The sequence below is a fragment of the Lygodium microphyllum genome, chromosome 28 (genome assembly GCF_053477565.2).
Source record: "Lygodium microphyllum isolate KBCC chromosome 28, Lygodium_microphyllum_v1.1.10, whole genome shotgun sequence".
Lineage (NCBI taxonomy): Eukaryota > Viridiplantae > Streptophyta > Polypodiopsida > Schizaeales > Lygodiaceae > Lygodium > Lygodium microphyllum.
In genome coordinates, this window is record NC_141162.1 from 59,200,224 (window position 1) to 59,207,185 (window position 6,962).

The following is a 6,962-nucleotide window of genomic DNA, read 5'->3' on the forward strand; positions in this document are numbered from 1 at the left end:
GGAAGTTGGTAGACAGAGTGTTCTTTACAACATACACTGTTGAAACCATCAGAAGCTGGCATTATGATGATGGCACCACCATAATACTCAGACGTATGCATTTTGACACCTTCAGAACCGAATATCTTTCTCTGTGCAGCGGCATGAAAGCAAAATTCAGAGACGTTGAAAAGGAAGAAGTAGAAGAAATGTTGGCAAGACAGTTCTCTAGAGACTGAAGCCTTCTGTTATCCCTCTGTGGAGCACTAACAATATAGTGGAGCCAACCCCCTGATGAATGACGCAATAAAGAGGCAAGCGTTAGAACGAGTCCAGAGGTACATGAAAAGAGAGAAAGCAAAAATCAGGGCTGAGAACGAGCTCGCAGCAGAAGCCGCCTTTGACGCCCTTGCAAACTCTTTACATAATTCCCAATGGCACATCAAGCCCTTCCTCCTCCTGCTGGAGGTCCACTTCCAAGCCAAATCTGTCCTGGAAATATTGATGATAGGCCAGCGAATGTAGTTCCATTGCCAATTTTTAAGGGAGTACAATGAAGACCCCGATCTTCATGTAGCAGAGTTTATGGTAGCATGTGTGGCTAACAATGCCAAAACCCCTGAGCATTGGTTAGCAATATTCCCCGCCACTTTCAAGCGTGCAGCGTTACAATGGTATGAGAGACAAGCAGCAGGAACATTTGGTACATGGGATGACCTGAAGTTGGCCTTCCTCACTAAATTCAGGCATGAAGGTTTTGAAGAGCGGATGCGAGAGGAATTTATGAATTTAAGTCAGTCCTTTGGAGAAAGAGTAGAAGCTTATGTCTCACGAATGGAATCCATCCTGAAGAGATGGACTAACCATAATCTAGATGATGGCATTCAAAAGGGGGTGTTTCTCAGAGGATTACAATCAGAAGGGGGTGTTTCTCATAGGATTACAATCATAAGTCCGTAAGTTTGTGGAGCTGCAAAGACCAGCTACATTACAAGCTGCAAACAGAAGGTGTAAGACTGTACGATGAAGTGGAAGCTAGATTGGTGATGAATCCAGGAAGAGGAGTCCTACCTCCTCTGATGCCAGGAATGATGTACCCACCAAATGCAGTTCTAGGGACAGTCCCCTACCCTTACCTACAAATGCTCCCAGTATCACAGTACAGTGCACCAAATCCACAGTGGCCACAATCAATGCCTCAAATGATGGTTCAACCACAACAACAATGGTCCCAACCAATTTTCCCAAGGCCAAATCAGTAGCAACAGTGGAACCCTACCAACTGGAGCCAACAGCCAATAGTTCAAACAGGAGCTCTGAATCAGAATCAGAGCAGAGACCCCTCTGCACCAGTCCAACCTGTTTATGCAGTGATTATAGAGACTCCTCAAAACCCTACTACCAATACCTCATGAGAAGAAAGCTTGAAGGATTACTTATCCAACTCAGTTGCAAATATCAAAAAAGAGTTGATGGATGTGATTACAGAGCAGTTACAGACGCTGAAAGTAAATACCGCTAGCATATCCAACGTTGCAGGAGCAGGAAGAGATGTGATACGATCAAATACTTGGTGTGGTAAGTGTCATCAAGCAGGCCATTTAGCCACTGAATGTACATGAAAACCAAACATTCCTGGAGCTTTATGTTCCTATTGTTTGCGGAAGAACCATACAGAGGACATTTGCTCTCTGAAAGAGATGCATGATAGGAGAAGGAAGGAATAAGACGCACGATTCAACTTGCTGGAATCCAAAATGACAACACAGGATATTGGACCCAAGCCTAGGGAGTTTGGTCCTAATTTCGGACCCAGAAGATTTCCATCCCAAAGTTACAGAGGAAGACAGTCTGAGATCAAAAGTAGAGTGTTACAGATGCAGAGAAAAGGGACACATCTCACCAAATTGTCCAAATCCTAGAAGGTCAATGGATTACAAGCCCTTATGCAGTCATTGCAAAGGCAAAGGCCACACTGCAAAAGACTGTCCAAGCCCAGCCCCAATGAAAAACAGTGCTACTGATAATTCGGCCAAGGCCCAAGAGCCGACCTCCAATTTAGTGGAATTGGAAGTTGCTGCCATCACGCGTACAAAGAAGAAGGAACCACCTATCCAGAAAGAAAACAATCCTCCTGCCAGAACAGTGAAGTTCAATCTTCCACCAGAAGAACAGAACAGAACAGAGCCTGACAGTTCTGTACAGAGCACTACAGTGCCACAGAGAGTTACAGAGACAGTTCCAGAGAAAGAGGGAAAATGAAAATGGGTGTTTCCCCATTCCCTAACCGGTTAGAGAAGCCAGTGGATCCTATTAAGGAATACGATCTGGTCAGAGATCTAGATACCTTTAAACCAAACCTCACATTCCGACAATTATTGGTGTTGTCTCCCAGTTGCCGAAAACGGTTCAAAAGTATACTGACAAGAAGACGTGGATTAAGGATTGCTCCCTCAACATCAATAAAGTCCAATAAAGCTCCAGAGCCTGTCAAAGAAGTGAACGTGGCTAACGCCTTCCTAGATCCGGGTACCTGAGAGACTGTCATGTGGATAGAAGGCTGCTTCATTGCAAATGCACTGATTGATGGAGGTTCATCAGTGAACATTATGATGGATGTGATAATAAAGGATCTAGGTCTACAAGGTGTTCAACCAACCCAATGGCTCATCAGATTGGCGAATCAGAGCAGAATCAAGCCTTTGGGCATTCTCCCATATGTGAAGACTACAGTGGCTGGAAAAGATTATTGGCTAACCTATCTGGTGGTGAAGCCAAACTCTTATGGTACATCCTACTCTCTGTTACTAGGTAGACCATGGATTTTTGAAGCCAGAGCAAGGACAGATTGGTTACAAGGAACCTTGACCTTGGGTAGAGGACCCAATAAAGTGGTGTTGAAGCTATATGGTTCTCAAAAAGGGCATGATCCACCTCCTTGGAATTATCTCCTGACTCGCCTAACGAGGCTACAAACTGAACATCAACAGACGAAGATGCTGTCAAACATATCCTTCCCAAGAAAACAGTGGCACGTTCCTTAACAGTGGATACTGTAAGCCAACTCTCAAAAGATGCAAAGCCATTATCAATGGGTGAATACTTCCTGCCTGAACCAAGAACGATTTCCGAAATCACTTCTAACAGTGAGATAGAAGCATGGATGTACTGCTCTCCCTGTTACATGGCCATAGCAGAGCCAGAGACAGAGGCAGAAGATGGAACATAGAACCTGTTCTTCTCTTACAGAGCTCCTATAGAGACAGAAGCAGAGCCAGAGCCAGAGACAGAGGTTGAAGATGAAACAGAGAACCTATTCTTCTCTTACAGAGCTCCTACAGAGACAGAAGCAGAGCCAGAGCCAGAGACAGAAACAGAGACAGAAGAGGATGAATATGATATGGAAAAAGAAGGTTATGAAAGCGAGATGGAAGAGTCTATCCCACCCGAAGAGGATACATATGAAGAAGAGGTTCCAGAAGCATCAGAAGCAGACGAGCTCATGCTGTGGGACAGAATGGCGATGGTACCATTTGGTCTGGTAAATGGATCTTCTCATATGCAAAATCTTTATAAGAAATGGATTAAGAAGACTAAGCTGTCTTTCAGCAGTGGCTCATGCCGTCCTCAACCATCCTTGCCAAAGGAAGATGATGATGATGCACCGTGCCAACAAGCACTAGTTCCAGAAACCCAACAGAAATCAGTGGGTCCCTGTTATGTGACATTCCTAGACGTGTCATCAGAAGATGAGTCTTCAAACCAAGAAGTAATTAATCTTGAAACCAAACCCGAAACGGCCCTAATCCCATTTCAACATCTTAAGGAGCAACCTAAGTCTCCATCAACAGAAGAAGTTGGGTCTAGTGGGACATCCGAAGAGGACACCACTCCCTTGAAGGAGTCGAATCTGTACCCAGAAGCAGTCCGCGGGACCTTTATCCGTGAAGTAGAAGGTGAAAGGCAGTTAAGTTTTGTAGATGCAGATGGCACTGAACGCCATTTGAAGGTGGGTAGCAGCCTCCCAGAAGAGGAGTTGTCAACCTTGTACAACTTGTTGAAAGACAATTTGGACGTGTTTGCTTGGTTCTACAAAGATCTAAAGGGGATTGATCCCACAATATGTCAGCATCATATTGACTTGGAGCCTGATGCCAAGCCAGTACGGCAATGACAGAGGCGAATGAACTCGAATTATTCCACATTGGTAAAAGCAGAGCTGCTGAAGCTTCTGGCAGCCGAGTTCATCTATCCAGTGGCAAATAGTGAATGGGTTTCACCCATCGTGGTTGTACCCAAGAAGAATGGCAAGCTTTGAATATGTGTTGACTTCCGAAAGCTTAATTCCAAGACGAAGAAGGATCATTTTCCTATTCCTTTCACAGACCAACTGTTGGACACAGTGGCAGGACATGAGCTCTATTCCCTTCTGGATGGATTCAATGGATATAACCAAGTGCAGATAGCAGAAGAAGACCAATCCAAAACAACCTTCACCACAGAATGGGGGACCTACGCTTACCGAGTGATGCCGTTTGGGCTCTACAATGCCCCTGCTACCTTCCAGCGAGTCATGATGGCCGCATTCCAAAATCATCTGCACGATTTTATTGAGATATATTTGGATGACTTCTGTGTCTATAGTTTGATTCATGAATACTGGGGACACCTGGAACAATGCTTTGATCGATGGCGGGAGTATGGGATTTCCCTTAACCCCGACAAATGCATCTTTGGGATCTCTTCTAGAGTTCTGTTGGGCCACATTGTCTCTGCACAAGGGATATCAACAGACCTTGCAAAGATCGAAAAGATTGCAGCTCTGACAGCACCCACCAACTTCAAACAGTTGAGGGGATTCCTGTCCACTCCTTATTACCCTAGAGCCAACGGTCAAGTCGAAGTCACGAATCACATCCTGTGCTCGATTCTGACAAGAACGATTGCCGCACATCGTCGTGATTGGGATGATCGACTTACAGAGGCCCTCTGGGCATACAGAACCTCCCATAAAGCAGCAACAAGACAGACACCCTTCCAGCTGGTGTATGGTACAGAAGCTATTTTCCCTGTTGAACTGGAATTACCCTCTTTGAGAGCGGCTATCAAAGAGCGTTTGGGGGACGATAATTCACTGCAACGCCGTCTCCTACACCTCGAATGTTTGGACAAAATTCGCAGGATGGCTCTATAGTGCATGGAAGCCACGCGAGCTCGATGCAAGGCTTACCATGGCAGCTTCATCAAGCACAAGGAGTTCAAAGAAGGTGATTTGGTCCTAGCCTATGATTCACGATTTGGCAAGTTTCCGGGCAAGCTCCAACAGCGGTGGATGGGCCCATATAAGGTACTTGCAGTCAACCCTAATGGCTCTGTCCAAGTGCAGACCGTAGATGCCTCTGATGATCCCTTCCTGATCAATGGATATCGCCTGAAGAAGTACTTCCCTCCTTGGGGATCCTGACAATCATGGTCACCTGATCCTTTCCCTCGTTGGCGTGGCACTATAACTCTTATGATGCTAATTCTGATAGCCTTTCTTCAACCACTTCTGATGAGGTGGACGCAACCCTCAGTCCCCTCAGGCCCACCTTCTAGCCCTAATCTTCTATCCTCTATTTTCCACCAGCAACAGTGGCGAGGTTGGTTCTGATAAGTGGTATTTCTACCATTCCCTTGCTTAAATCGAAAAAAAAATAAAAAGAAAAAAATACATATCGGTCATGGGAGAAAAGGACTTAGGTCCCTGTCATGTCGACCTATTCTTCGAGAAAATGTGGAAACACCCTCGGGAGTAGGAGAACAAGAAAAAAAAAACAAATCTGTTATGGGAGAAGAGGAAGCAATTCCCTGTCATAGCAGGCCTCGTTCCAAGAAAAGGTGGCAAACACCCTTGGGCGAGAAGCTGGTTGTGGAAGAGGTGGAAACACCCAGCAGTCCAGAAAGTAAAATTATCAATTGATATCCCCAGGATCCAGTTCCGAAGCTGCCTCCCTTGGTACGCTGTGTCCTGGGTCTCTCTGCAAGAGCATCTAACTGTCCTCTAGCAGATGACATGTCCTATCTAACACAACGTTCGATTTGATGGCTACCTCCCTGGGTGTGCCTCATCTTCAACATCTTGATGACAACAATTGATGACGCAATCTTCATCGACAAACAATCGAGTGATGTGAGCTTTCATCCTAACCGGATGGGGAAGTGAGTATGGGTTGCCCTCTGTAACTATCAATAACGAGTGAGACAGAGGGTGGGGTGAGTGACTAGTCTTTTCTCTTTAAATCAAATGAGAGGTGATAGTGTGAATGAAGTGTTGCACGCACGGGACGGGCCTCTCAATGCACAAAGCACAATTTGTTTCTGTGCACTGCACTATAAGGCTCCTTGGCCTTCCTTCTCGCACCGTATGCCGGCACAGGGCGGGATGCACAGTTGCACCATCCAATGCACACAAGGCATACAACCTTTGCACAAGTGATCCTGAGGATTACATTAATGGGTTTTCAGGAAAGGGCTGCCCTCCTGTATCTATCAGCAGAGTGTGAGACAAAGGGTGGGCTGAGTGTGACTGGAGTTTCTTCAATCAATTATCGAGAGGTGAGATTGAGGGACGTTACGACACTTGGAATCAGGTATGTTCCCGTCTCTCTATGCACCCATAGGATGGGTCTCTGTCGTCATCACATGACACGTCACCCTATTCTATACACTTCACTGTAAGGCTCCCTTGCCTTCCTCCTTGCACTTATGCCAGATGGATTGGACGCACTAATGCACCATCAACTGTGCGCCCTGGCATACTCTCCCTGCACCATTCCCCCCTGTTGATTTCTAAACCGGGTATGCGATATGGGTTTCAATCATTTTTCCTTGAGTGATATTAGTCCTAGGGCGAGTGACTGTTCTTTCATTCCATTTGAGTGACTGTGAGTTGATTGTAATATCCTTTGATATCGAATTTCTTGCGATTCCTTCAACCAGCT